This window comes from Canis aureus, chromosome 8 (assembly GCF_053574225.1).
Source record: "Canis aureus isolate CA01 chromosome 8, VMU_Caureus_v.1.0, whole genome shotgun sequence".
NCBI classification, from domain to species: Eukaryota; Metazoa; Chordata; class Mammalia; order Carnivora; family Canidae; genus Canis; species Canis aureus.
The window spans coordinates 50,915,373-50,929,529 of NC_135618.1; the positions used below are offsets into that span (position 1 = coordinate 50,915,373).

The following is a 14,157-nucleotide window of genomic DNA, read 5'->3' on the forward strand; positions in this document are numbered from 1 at the left end:
AGGATCTGGTGACTAGAAGTGAAAGCGCCCAAGCAGCCCCCAGCACAGCCACTACCCTGCCCACCACCACCCCATCTTCACTTGGGAAGAAATGAACGTCGAACTGCTCTCTGCTGAGGCCCCGATACACCCCAGTTGCCGATAAACCTGGTTTTTACTGTTGATTTGGGTGTTTTTCCCTTGGGCAGGTTCTGGCCACCTCCATGTTATCACAGCCAGCTTTCCAAGAAGTTCCTTCTGTTGTCACCAGGCCAGAAGACAGTTGGCATCCTTTTAGATTGCACATAAAGTAGGACATTTCAAAACCAGGAGTTCCACTGCATACTTTTGGCAGGAAGAAAGCCCTCTTTTCTCCTGTTTTCTCTATTCTTTTCTCTCTTTTCCCTGACTCTATTAATAGGAGAAAGGGCTCTGAAGAAGATGAAACACTCCTGACTTACCATGTGTGTTATTTGTTTGTTCATTCAGCAAATAATCTCAACTTACTCAGGACAAAAGCCAAAAAGTCCTTACAACGGTCTAGACTTGCACTAGGTGACATCTGGGGCTGGGTAATTCTTTGCGGGGCTGTCCCTTGCATCACAGGATGTTTAGCAGCACCCCTGGCCTCTACCGATAAATGCCAGGACCCTCTACCCCTAATTGTAACAACCAAAAATGTCTCCAGACATGCCAGATGTCCCGTGAGGGGTAAAATTGTCCCCGTTGAGAACCACGGCTCCAGAAGGCTTTATGTGATCTAGCCCCTGATCCTACTCTGACCTTATCTCCTGCTCTCTGTGCTTTTACTTTTTCCATCCCCACTTCCTTGCTCATCCCCACTGGTGAGGTGAACCCCTCTGGGTGCGCAGTCACCTCAGGGCCTTTGCATTGCAGTCCTGCTCCCTGATACCCACACAGCCTACTCACTCCTCCATATCAGGTGTCTGCTCGCATCCCACCCTCTCAGTTCAAGGCTGACCTCCTCTGTCCTTTTAAAGATTGCACCCCTCCCTCCCAGCATCCTCACCACCTCCCTCCCCCGTCTCCTCCCTTCTACCCTATTGTGCATATTACTGGTGCATATTATTATTATTTTTTATTTATTTGTCTCCTTGTGCTAGAATAAAGTTTGAGGGCAAGAGTTTTTCTCTGCATTGTTCACAGATGCCCCCTGAACCCTTGGATAACCTTTCTTTGGGGACATGTTTATCCAGTGCCTACTGCACGCACGTGCCAGGCATTGTCTGGTTACTGGGAATACCATGGTGAATGTGGCAGATCCAGTGTCTGTCCCGAAGGAGCTCAGAACTGTCATAATTCAGATCTGACCTGCCCAGACCCGGAGGATAAGTTTTGTCCCTGGTGCCCAAGGGGACAGGAGCTTGGAAGTGAGACTGGGCACTGCCCCAGGGCAGCAGGGCACAGGGCGCAGAGCTGAGTTTGCAGAGGTAGGTGTTTCTCTCTGTTGGCTCAGCCCTGCTCTGTCCCCACATGGCCGTGGCCCTGCCCTGTGCCCCTCCTGCACTGACCCCTAGAAGCCCCAGCGGCCCCACCTCCTGCCAGCAGCCCCATTGGTATTCAGGCGGCCCCTTGCTCTGAATAAACATCCTCCCTCAAGCAGCAGCCTTTGCCTGTGGCATGAGAGTGTCAGAACGGTGATAAAAATAGTGTTTAGTTACCTGCACTCTGCTTATTTTGTACTTTCAAGCAGTGACACATCCTCTGATGAGTCGGGCTGGCCAGCAAGCCCATCATTTGCCCCTTGCACTGGAGCAGCCTTGAGATAGCCCCCGGGGTGCCCGGTCCTCAGACATGTGTCCTCGGCTGCCAGTGACACCTGCCAAGTTGAGCCTGGCCCCAGCAACCAGGTTTTCCAGAAACCTTCCCTTCCTCCCCACCTTCCCCACCCCATCTTTGTGAGAAGCCCCTAAAGAATGGGACAGAAGCAGATTCTCAGATTGAGCCTAGCACAAGAGTGAGCCCCTGCAGGGAGAACAGCCACCGATTCTGAGTAGGTGCTCGGCCTTCAACTGCGTGCTTGCTTGGGGGATTCCTAATTACTGTGGCGTGAACGCTTTCTCTCTTTTAATCTCCTCTACTGGGTGATGGCTATGTTGGCCCCATTTTGCAGATGGAGATAACGAGGTGCAGAGAGATGGAATAATGAGCTCAGAATCCCATAGCATGTCAGTAGGATCTGAACCCGTTCCTCTCCAAGCCCGTGCTGGGCGCGTGGCCCTCATGCTGCCCTCTGCCCCTCGCCGCCCCCTGAGGCGCATCCACACCCGGCCTTTCTGCACAGCAAACAGTGGTCACTGATGTTGACTCCTAAGAGGGAAACTTTTTTTATCCCCCTCTGCTTAAAATCTTTAAGTAAGAGCCCTCAAGCCTCCGGTTTGGGAGTAAATACATAGCTTTACACCTCTAAAGTGTCATGTTATTTAATTGGTACAGCTATCCTAAGGGAGCTACAGCGGCTCCGCTAAGTGGCGGTTGCATTAGGGAGATGCTCGCAGGTCAATGCCACGAAAGATTAAATACCACAGTGCAGTGTTAGAGGGTTCTGGTGGTATCAGTGGTTACTAAACCCCGGGGTGGCAGGTACCCTGTCCTGCTGGTCACCCACCCCTCTTGCCTCCTGGCTTCCTAGGATCCCCGCACATCAGCCAGAGTAGCAGATAGGGAATCAACTTCCTGACAGCCCAGCACACAGGTCTGATAAAAGGCTGCTCCCAAGCCCGGGGCTCTTGAGCAGGGCAGGGGTGAGGGGCTGAGGTACACTTCTCTCTTTGCTGGGGATCCGAATTTTGGCCCCATGATGCTCCCATGTCTTCCAGGGAGCCTGACAGTTCACAGCTCCGTTGCATGGAGTTCGGGGTACAGCGAGTGCCCAAGTGTGGTTCCTGCCCAGCCTTTTAGTCATGTGGCCCACTTAGGGCTTGGGGCTGAGGTCAACAGCGTGAGCTTCCCATCCTTCACCAGCGGGACAAGGTAGGGCATGGAGAGAATTGGGGAAGGGTCCCCTTATTCCCACGCAGTCACTTTGTGCAGAAAAGGGGTTTTGGAAGCATCGTGGCCCCGTGCAGATGACGTCAACCCAGAGGTACGTTTTGTCATCCACTTCCACTTTAAATTCCCGACTTTTCTCTGCTTCCTTTCCGATTGCTATTCTGGTAGCACCGTCTCCTACTAAAGTGGCTTTAAGCTTCTTCATCGGCAGTCTGTTCAGGTGATGCTCAGTAAGTAAACACTTGACAGTAGCAGGGATGCCGACCAGCCGGCTCATCTGATTTCAGAAGCTTTTCTGCAGAGCCTTGCTGCGGGTCATTCCAGATCAGCTCAACAGATGCAGACACAGAATTAATACCTGGGAAATGGAACACAGCTAATGGTACTGAAAAAGGAGGGGTGACAAAGAATCATTTTGGCAAAGTGAGGAATCCCATCTGTGACACAGGGTTGACTAATTGTGTTTCCCTTTTTGCACTGTCTGCCAGGAAGCTTCGAGATAGAGTTCTACCTCTCTCGAGTGCCCAGGACCTCTGGTCATTCTCTGGATGTTTACCATGCTCCTGGTAGCAACTTAAATTTCATATTGGATCTTTTGTCTTGATGCCTTTCCTTACTTCTCTCTACCCCCTGTGTTTGGTCTCTTTGATTTTTGGTCAGTGGAACTGTGTGTTTTTCTTAAGCTTTTTTTTGTAACATGGAAGACAGACATAAATAACTACTGAGATTAAAAAAAAACCCACCACAATTTCCAGCTTTGTCTGTCTTTGTATATGTCTTTTATTTAAGCATCTTCTACCCCTGAACCTCTTTTCAGCATACTCCAGATGTGAAGCATATTTTGGATTTCAAAGCTTTCGGGAAACACAGGTCGACAGGCTCACAGGATTCCTGGCCTTGGAGTGTGTAAAGACTGTGCAAAATCCAGTTGGGCACATCTCACTCAGCCAAACCCATACCCCTTTGTTGGCTGTGGCCTGGAAGGCCAGCACCCATGGTCTGTTCTTGGCTTTGCCACTAATAGGCTGGTGGACAGACTATTTCATTTCCCTGGGCCCCAGTTTCTACATCTGTGCAATGGGAAATAATAATCCTTTGCTACCAACCTCAAAGGCCCCATGTCTTATTTGATGCTGCTCATCAGATACAAGTTCTGTGTTAAGTCATTTTTCAGATGGCCTGAGGCTGATCGGGGATTCGTGGCAGAGCTGTGGGAGTTGACCAATACCAGGACCTTGTCCCCACCTGTACTTGGTCGACCCCACAAAAGAGGATCATTCACTAAGTCAAGTTATTTTGTCTTGATTCAGAGAAGCCTCTGAAATCAGATGAGCAGGCTAAGAATTTCAGCTCTGCCATTCCCTGCTTGTGGACCCTTGGCCTTGGTCTTGGTTTCTTTGTATAATGGGGATAATTATGTTAGAAGTGATTAATGCCGCCTCTGGCACAGGGCAAGTGTGTGTCATTCAGGGACTTTGACAGACGCATGCTCTGTGGCAAGCTTGGGGGTCTTCCTTGAGTGCTTTGAACTGTTTGGGGCGCCCCAAGTACAGTAGACGATTCTGGACGTGGAATGCACTGGTACCTCCATGCAGTCAGGGGATCCTGTTCCATGAGGCGTCTTTTTTCACTTTGCCCTTGCCCTTGGCCTTGGTCATATGGCCACCTCTAGAAGTAGCTCATTCAGTGCCAGGTGCTGAGACAGAGGCCAGCCCTTCTTGGATATGGAATTTAACCACGAGAAAACAGGAGATGGGCCTTCCTCTGCCTTCCTAGCGTTGGAACTTTAGAACTTAAAAGCAGTCCAGATAGACATTTGTATTTTCACTTAGGAGGTTGTTAACAATTACGGAAAGTTTGACACTAGCCCTGACTTACCTTGGATGAAATTTTCAAGACGTGGCTCTCAGCCCCAAAGCTGGATGAGTTCCTTTTGCTAAACTCTCAAGTCTGTCTGTCTCTTTTTTCTTTTTTCCCTTCAATTGGGGGAAAAAAATAACAGAGCTCAGAATTCACTTTAATTGCCAAGGTCCTATATTCTAAGTAGGACAACGGAGAAGTGGAAAGGGCCAGAAAGAGGTGAAGAAATTGAAATCTATTGTAACACTATTTTCAAGGTGAGGTAGATGAGTTTCCTTAGTACTGGAAACCTCTGGGATTTCATTTCCCCCAGCCCAATTTGTATTCCCTGCAAGAAGTCATCATCACACGCCTTTCCTGCTTCTTAGAGAGAGGTTGCCCCAGAGACTGGGTGTGCGAGATGATGAAACAGCTCCCCGAGTTACTTCTGCGTCACTGTGGATCTTTTTTAGGGGGTGAAGGGTAAAATTTTTATAGAGCGAGTCAAATATCTGTAGCTACAGAACTGAAACTTTTTTTTTTTAATGTTCTGAACAGGAGTAATTTGCATTCCCAACTGTCACAGTGATGATGTTGGGTCTTGGATTTAGAATACAATCATAACTTTTTAAAGTTCCCATACCTAGGGAAACCCAGAGAGCTATCAACCTAACATTGGGAAAACACATCAGTCAAACTGATTTTTGGAAATGACAGAGATTTGCAAAATTAGGGAGTCGAGTCACACACACGCTGGGGAAACAAAGCCGCCGGGTTTAGAGTTAGTTGTCACATGTCGTGGAGCAGAGTATGAAAATGGCAGAAGATAATTGAGGGGTTTTTACGTGGAAATCCTAGAGAAAAGGAATAGTGAGACAACAGGGAAAGGAAGAAGGGCTGGCACAAAGGGCGAAGGTGTCGGGAAGTGGTCTTGAGAAGGATGTGGCAGTTGGTAGCTCATGGGGCCAAATCTGGCCCTCTAGTTGTTTTTGTAAATAAAGTTTTATTAGAACACAGCCACCCCTGCTTGTTTAGGTGTAGTTTATGACCGCTCTCACACTTGGCAGAGTCGGGTAGTTCTAACAAAGACTACATGACCTACAAAGGCAAAGATCTTCATTAGCTGGCCCTCTACAGAATTGGGTTTCCTTTTTCTCCCTGCTGTAAATTATCATCCGCAATCCCTAATAATGGTGCAAAATCCCTCCTCCGCCACTTAATAGCTAAATGACCTTAGATGGTAACTTCCTGTCTCTGAGGCTATTTCTTTCTCTGTGTAATAATGCTCATTGTATCACTGAGGTAATTAAAGTACCCCAAAACCTAGCCATATAAAACAGTAACTGGTTTTGTTATTTATTATTACTTACAGGTCTTTGGGTCAGCTAGAGGATCCCTGGTCTCAGTGGTGTGGCTCCTGTAATCTTGGGTGGCTCTCGTGTCTGGGGATCTATTTGTTCTAGGCTGCTCTAGGGCTGTCTCAGCTGGGACGTGTGGACTTCCCTCACGTGTTCCCTCATCCCCTAGTAGATGAACCTCAGCTTTCCACATGGCAGCACAGGGTTCTGGGAGAGAGAGAGAGTATGCACATGAGCTTCTTGAAACTGAACTTAGACTGAAGCAGGGTCTTTTTCATCAGTTTCTTTTGGCCAAAGCAAGTTCCCCGGGCAGGCCATCTTCCGGGTCTGGGGAAATAGCCTCCACCTCTTGATGGGAGGAGGTACGAAGTCACACTGCCAAGGTCATGGATACCACAGACCATTGCTGGGAGCCTTCAGTTACACTCAGTCTGCTGTACTCATAATAAGCCAAACCCCAATAGGAACAAAAGAGTCTTGCACAATCCTTGGCATGCAGCAGGCACATAAGAAATCGCCATGCTGGACTAGTGGGGTTGCGCTCCTGGGGTTACTCCCCAAGGGTTTTGCTGGTGATTGGCTTATCTTATGGCCTCCCTGCTTGGGCAAGGTGCCATTCTTCTACTGGGGAAGGGCAGGTAACTGTTACAGGTCCCCTGTCGAAGAAGTGTGCTTAATATAGTAGGTGGCACATATTAGACTCACTGTTGGTCTTTGTAACTAAGTGATTAATAAAAGTAAGCTCTTTTTTTAAAAAAAGATTTCTACTCCCAGGCAGAAGGCCCAGTCTCTCCATTCCAGACAGACTTGGGGGTTTGTGTCCCTGTTTTTTTCCTTCAGATACTTGGTACCACCACCACCCCCGCCCATCTCTCCCTCTCCCCCTCTCTCCCTTCCTCCATCTGTCCCTCTTTCTCTCTCCCCCTTTCTCTCTCCCCTTTACCCATCCCCTTTTCCTCATTTGATTTCTCTCTTGGGAATATTTAGCAGAGATCCCCAAGTCCAGCACAGTGGGCCCTTAATACAGAGCGACATCTGCTCGAAGTCTAGGGCCCTGGGAGCGTCCCCAGCAGCAAGCTCTTGGCTGCAGAAGCCTCAAGCAGAATCCTCCGAATGGCTAAATTGCAGCCTGACAGCGTAGATCAGGAAGGGTCACTGTGCAAAGTGCCTACCTGATTGGGGCGGGGAGATAAAGCCCCCATGATACCCGCTGCGAGGATTGGACAGTTGTTTCAGAGTTGAGTTGCCTTCCATGAGCCCAGAGTCTTTCTGAGCCTGTGAAGAAGTAGTCACAGCCCCTGGAGATGGAGGGGGTCTGTTCTGGAAGCCTCTGCTCCTGGCCAGCATACCTTTACTGAGCTTTTCCCCACTCAAGGATAGTGGACAGGGCATTTTCTGAGCAGTCTTGGATGAATTTGAATCTAGTATTGGGTTAAAAAAAGAAGGAAATAAATCCTGAGGTGGGTGATGGGATATGTGTAGTAATTTAAAACCAGATCCAAGTCAGACCTGGGTTGGGATTTCAGTTCTGCCATTTATTAGCTGGCTACAGTGCTGCTCTGTAGAGTTGCCCAGGATGCGCACTGCACAGAGGAGTAAGTAGGAGCTAAAATTCAGCGGGCACTCTAATCATCAAGACCTAAACTCTGCACTGCCATTGCCCAGAGTAAGGGACAATTCTTCTTTTTTGTTTTGTTTTCCTGTAATTCTCACAAAGTGAACAGTAGCCTGATCTGAGCATTGGGAGGGCCCAACCTCTCTGAACCTCATTTTTCTTACCTGTAAAACAGAGATAAAGATAGTACCAGAATCATAAGTTTGTGTATGACACAAAGTATTTGTAAAATGCTTAGAATAGTATAAAGGTCCAGTAAACAATGGTTGCGCCTGATGGTTAGGACAGCAGGAGACCTTGGTTCAAACCCCACTGTGCCAATCCCTAGATGTAAAACCTTGGGCAGCTTGCTTAAACTTTCTCTGCCTCGACTTATACATCTTTAAAAAATTGAGATGATGATGATGAAGATGACGACACCTTCCCATGGGGTCATTATGTATGAGGATCAAATGAGTTAATGTGTATAAGATGCTGTTTGGTGAGCACATAAATGTTAACCTTTAAGCCGATTTTTTAAGGGAGGGAGCAAAGGGAGAGAGGAAAAGAGACTCTTAAGAAGCCTCCATGCCCAGCACAGAGCTAGACGCGGGGCTCCATCTCATGACCCTGAGATCATGACCTGAGCCAAAGCCAAGAGTCTGATGCTTAACCAACTGGACCACTCAGGTGCCCCCAATCTAAGCCAGTTTTAGTGCTGGAATGACCAAGGATGCATGTGGGTGACAAGTCCATCTGGGCTGGAGACTCTGTCATGAGTAAACACCCATGGATACTTAAGGGATGGCAAGGAAGACAGCTTCCCTGGCTGATGGGCATTTGTACTGCTTGACCGAGAACCTGAAGAGATTCTCTGGCTTTATTCGTTTTTCTCTAACTCTGTTATCTGTCATCCTCCTCCCTGATGGTCTAGCCAGTACCTAACGGCCCTCCCACCCATTACTGCCCACCTGTAATCCACTTTCTGTCCACCTGTTCAAGGAAGTGTGGTGGTGAGAGGGTTTGACTTATGGACTGAAACGAGTCTGACTCAAATCCCCAGTCCTCCCAATTGCTAGCTGTGTGGCCTTGGGCAAGTTTCTGAGCCGTTTTAAGCTTCAGTTTCTTCATCTGTAAAATGGGAATATGAAGAGATCCTATATTGTAGATGTATTGGGAGGGTTAAGGGAGATGATGCAAATTAAGTGTTTAGCACAGGTTGGGGGACATGGGTGCTCAGCTCCAGACATTAGCTGCTGCTAATGTGATGGTGTTGGCACAACCCATATGTGTGCTCACATGCATGTGCATACACACACACACACACACCAGATTTGGGGCCAGATCCTTGGGGTTTATAAACTGCATAAGTTCTCAGAATGGCATATTTGGGTGGAGGTTTTACCCTTGCTACCAAGTGAGCCGAGCGCAGCGTGGAAAGTTCCTTAGCAAACATAGGATCGGAGGTCTGTGGGAAGAGAGGAGGAGGATCCCAGCCATAAAACAGAAGGAAGCAGAAAGCAAGAGCCATGTGAATGCTGGCTTGCAGGTGAACGGCATCACGGCCAAGGCCACAGAAATCAGAGCTTGCAGGCATTCATGTGGAACTTGCAGCCAGGCCTGTATGATGCTGCCTCTTGGTCCAGGGCATGAACTCGCAGCTGCCCAATCCAGCAGGTGAGCATCTCCCCCTCTGAGCCTATCAGATGACAGGGGCCGCCCCAGGTCAGAAAGCATCAGAGCCCCAGGTCTGGTGGGAAGTGCCAAAGTCATTAATTATGCCACCGAGTCACCAGAAGGAGGCGGCCAGGGGCCTCCTGACAGCAGATTAGAAGCAGCCCCTCCAGCACAGGTACCTAAGGCTGCTGGGGCTCTTCAAATTAATAAGCTCTAGCCTGGTACTTGAGACTCATTAGAATTGTGATTTAGGCCCATTTACTGGTGTGAGATCACAATGGGGTGCTGGGTGATTATGGTTACCCAACCTTGCAGCCAAAGACTATTAAATTCCTGTCACTTCCTGTTTTACTTGTGCCTGTCCCCAACCTGTCCCGGGCAACACTTCTGAGATGGGAGAGGCTGGAGCAGTGCCTGGGCAGTGGGTTTTCATCATCCTGGGCTTGGGAAGGGCTGCCTCCACCTCTGTCCCCGCCTCTCCTTTTTCTGCTGTGTAGGCAAGAGGTGAGCACGAGGGCCTCTCGGTGGCCCAGCCCAGGGACCTTTCTGAAAAGTAAGGCTGATGATCACAGTGTGCTCTTTGCTCAAAAAGCCTGCAGTGGCTTCCCAGGGCGCTTGGAATGAGTGTGCCTTTCCTCACCAAGGACAGCAAGGCCTGTCCCCACCAGACCCCTACCTTCCTCTCCTGTCACACCTGGGATCCTAACACCCTACCTGCATAGCCTAAGCTCACTCCTGCCTGTTGAACTTTGCTATTATCATTCCTATTGCCTGATGCCCCTCGCCCAGAATCCTCTTATGTTGGCTCCTTCCTGTCAGCGGGCTGCAGCCTGAATGCCACCTCCTAGCGTGGTCTTCCCTGACCCCCATCTGAAATGCCATCCACCACCTTCTCCCGCTTTGTGCATCTTTTTTTTTTTTTTAAGATTTTATTTATTTATTCATGAGAGACAGAGAGAGAGAAAGAGAGAGAAAGGCAGAGACACAGGCAGAGGGAGAAGCAGGCTCCATGCAGGGAACCTGATGTGGGACTTGATCCCAGGACTCCAGGATCACGCCCCGGGCCAAAGGCAGGCGCTAAATTGCTGAGCCACCCAGGGATCCCCTGCTTTGTGCATCTTTAAAGAACTCAGCTCCACATCATGGCATGTTTTACAACTGTGTGTGGCTCTGTTTTCTCTTTGCCTGTGGAATGTAAGTTCCATGCACCTCCTTACCTCGCTACCTTGCACCTAGAATGATGGATATTGCCTAGAAGGTGCTTGAATATCAATGAGATGAATGAAGAGGAAAGGTAATGGACAGAACGGTGGTAATGACAAACAGTAATAGTCACTGATCTCCGAGTGCGTGCCGCGTGCCTGTCACTGTGCCAGGTACCTTACCTACATTTTCTCACTCGATTTTCACAAGCCTGTTGAGGGCAGGAACTAGTTTGTCCCATTCTATGGAGGCAGAAACTGAGGCTTGCAGATGTAGAAGTAACTTGCCCAAGGCCCCCAGCTGGTCACAGGTAATGCTGTGATTCAGGTCAGGTCTTGTACCTCCTCTGTGTGAAAGTGGAAGAGTGAAGTACAAGAGGCCTGGGGCACCTGGGTGGCTCAGGTCGTGATCCCAGGGTCCTGGGATGGAGTCCCACATCAGGCTCCCTGCACTAAGCCGGCTTCTCCCTCTCCCTCTGCCTATGTCTCTGCCTCTCTCTCTGTATCTCATGCATAAATAAATAAAAAGAAAAAAAAAAGAGGCCATTCCCTCCGTGCTCCCTGTCTGACGTAAGGGCACAAGGGGAGATCTTATTGCTGTCAAGAGAATCACAGCAGTGTCCTGAGGAAAGTGGGAACTTGGTGAAACACTGTCTGAGACTCATAGTTGTTGTCAAGTGGAAATAGGGATGGAAAAAATATTGTCTACAGCACAGCGAAACCCCATATCCATATGGTGGTGGTGGTGATGAGTAGGGCCATGTCCAACCCAAGACACACAAAGAATCCAGAAACAGGCCCAATGACAGGAGTCCAGAGTTTTCTTGCTGCATTTTATCAAGAAGATGGGTTGTGATTGCTTTGCACGTCCCAAGTAGCAAAGCAGTTTGAGCCATTTGTATATTTTTCAAATTGGAGCTTTTCTTTTTTCCAAAGGCAAAATTTGAAATTCCACTTAATACTTATTGCTGAGTAGCAAGGACACCGATGTGGGCTTGCAAAGGCTCTAGGATGTCAAGCAAGAATCTGGCTGTCAAGGCAAACCTGGAGAGTGAGTGTGTGTGCGTGTGACTGTGCACACGCGCGTACGTGCCTACATATGGCCTGGACCATGCTGTACTTGGCATCTTTCTTGACACTCTGCACACTTCTTCTGTGATGTGATGAGACGGCCCAGCCAGTTTCCCTTTGTGTCTTTCTGAGTGACTGCGACTGCCACTGGCCTTCAGAGTTTGAAGCTCCTGACAGATATTAAAGAACAATTCACTTATTACAGCTAAACAGAAAAGCATATGGAAAAAGCAAACTGCATTAACATCTGCTGCCTGGGCTCCATCTGCTCCCGTTGGCTTGCCTTTTGCCTCCAGACGTGCCAGCCTGTCAGGTTCCCAGAGCCAGTCCCTCCTTCCTTCCAAGTGAGGACAGGATGTGCCCGTTCATTTTGAGCCACTCATGCGGGACCTGGGCTCTTCTTAGGTGTTTCAGAAGTGTAGAGAGATGCACAAAACGCAGGACATTTGGAGGTGCTGGGCTCTGGAGATCATGCTCTGGCTTCGGGTACTTCCTAGCTGTGTGTCCTCGGGCAGGTGGCTTAGCATTTCTGTGCCTCAGTTTCCATGTCTGTGAAATGTTGGGGTAACGAAGGCAGTGGCTACATCGAAGGATCAGTGTGAGAGTAAAATGTTAAAATGCAGGTAAATCCCTGGCAACGGTGGCGTACAGTAAGTGTGCAGGACAGGCTAAGTCTCTTTCCCTAAGAATATTCCCCACCGCCCCCACCTGGCCCAGGTTACTCATCCTGTTTCCTACAGCTTTGCACCTTGAATTTAAAATTACTCATTAAGGGACGCCTGGGTGGCTCAGTCAGTCAAGCATCTGCCTTTGGCTCAGATTCCAGCAGGATCAAGCCCCGCTATGGGCTCCATGCTCAGTGGGGAGCCTGCTTCTCCCTCTGCCTCTGCCCTTCCCCCCTGCCTATACACTCACTCTCTCTTTCTCTATGTCAAATAAATAAAATTTTAAAAATACAAATAAAATAAAATTACTCATTGGGCACGGGGTGCAGCAAGGGCCTCAGCCTTCTGGAAGTGCCCATCTTTTCATCTTTTTTTTTTTTAAGGATTTTTTATTTATTCATGATATACAGAGAGAGAGAGAGAGAGAGAGAGAGAGAGAGGCAGAGGGAGAAGCAGGCTCCATGCAGGAAGCCTGATGTGGGACTCGATCCCAGGTCTCCAGGATCACGCCCTGGGCCAAAGGCAGGCGCTAAACTGCTGAGCCACCCAGGGATCCCCCCACCTTTTCATCTTAAAGACCCAGCCCCTTCCCCCACCCCACCGTCTTTAGTACCGGGATGGAAGCTCCCGGGGTATCATTTCGTGATGGGACAGAGGTGCAGGGGCCCCTTCCAGAACTGGGCCGACGTGGGGCCAGCCGGCCTCGTCTGTGTTGTGCCTGCAGCCGCCTCCTCCCACCTGAGCTGGTTTTTGCCTCCAGCTAGCAAGACAAACCAAATGTTGTTATTTTAGTATCTGGTAGCCTGTCGGAAATCATTTCTAAAAATGTTTTTTCCCTCTTTCTCTCCGCCTTGCTCCCCGAAGCAGCCACATCTGTGCAGCAATTAGGACAGGACAGCTGGCAGCCCTCGGCCGTTGGAGAACGGGCTGCGGTGCACTGGGGTCAAGTGCTGCTTCCTGGCGGGGGCGCAGGGCTGGGGGAGGGTCTTGGGCAAGTCACTGTGCCTCCTGTGCCTCAGTTTCCCCATCTAGGAAATGGGCATGCTGACAGTGTTCGCCTCCCAAGGGCTGCCCTGAGGTTGACATGAGTTAGTCTCTGCAAGGTGCTCAGAACAGTTCCTGGCGTACAGTTTGGGGAAGTGGGAGGTGACGCCACATGAAGGCCCGCCCGACTGCAGAAGGGGAGGAAGCATAGCCAGTCCTGGGTCTTCTGATCTGCCATTGCTCTGCTGGGAGACTGGGAGGAAGGGAGGGGCTTCACTCCCCTTTCTTGCTCTGTGATCTCAGCCATGGCCTGAGACTTCTGGCCTCCTGGAACACCCAGTGATAAGGAACCAGAGGGACACTCTAGTCCTGTGTTTTTCCAAGAGGGTTGTGTGGCCCCCAAGATGATTTAGGGGCGCTCCGTGGACTGTTACATAACCTTGAACATTAGGAAGTATTGCTCTTCCCCAACACGCCCAGTTTGTGGATGGTGAACAGGGATCCAGAGAGTGCCAGGGGGCCTAGCAGAGTCACTGCCAACTGCGGGGGTGGGTGTGGGGTATAGGACCGGAAACAACAGCCCCTACGCCTGCTTCCTGTCCCTCTCCTACGTCCACTGTTCCACGGGCTACAGGCTGGCCACAGGTGGTGCTTCCTTTCCCGTGGTGTCTGGGCCTGGCTGTCCCTGATTCATGGCAGGAAGAGCACAGGGGAAGGTCGCATCTCTGGCTATGCGCTGGAATCAACTGGGGAGCTTTAAAAAAAAAAAATCCCGG

General features: G+C 49.6%; 1 protein-coding gene and 1 long non-coding RNA gene across 3 annotated transcripts in view; one reads left to right on the forward strand and one right to left on the reverse strand.

The window, feature by feature from the left end:
- Positions 1 to 14,157, forward strand: part of XYLT1 (xylosyltransferase 1) — a 306,482-nt gene that overhangs the window by 141,977 nt on the left and 150,348 nt on the right. The gene's annotated exons all lie outside the window — the stretch shown is intronic.
- Positions 2,453 to 9,664, reverse strand: LOC144319053 (uncharacterized). Of its 2 annotated transcripts, none has more exons than XR_013384972.1 (5): positions 8,754 to 9,126; positions 7,361 to 7,609; positions 6,201 to 6,395; positions 4,870 to 4,967; positions 2,453 to 3,349 (listed from the first exon to the last, which is right to left on the reverse strand). It is a non-coding gene; the product is annotated as an uncharacterized LOC144319053 (long non-coding RNA). The 2 variants fall into 2 exon arrangements; XR_013384971.1 differs by lacking the exon at positions 8,754 to 9,126 and adding an exon at positions 9,188 to 9,664 and having other exon boundaries at positions 2,454 to 3,349.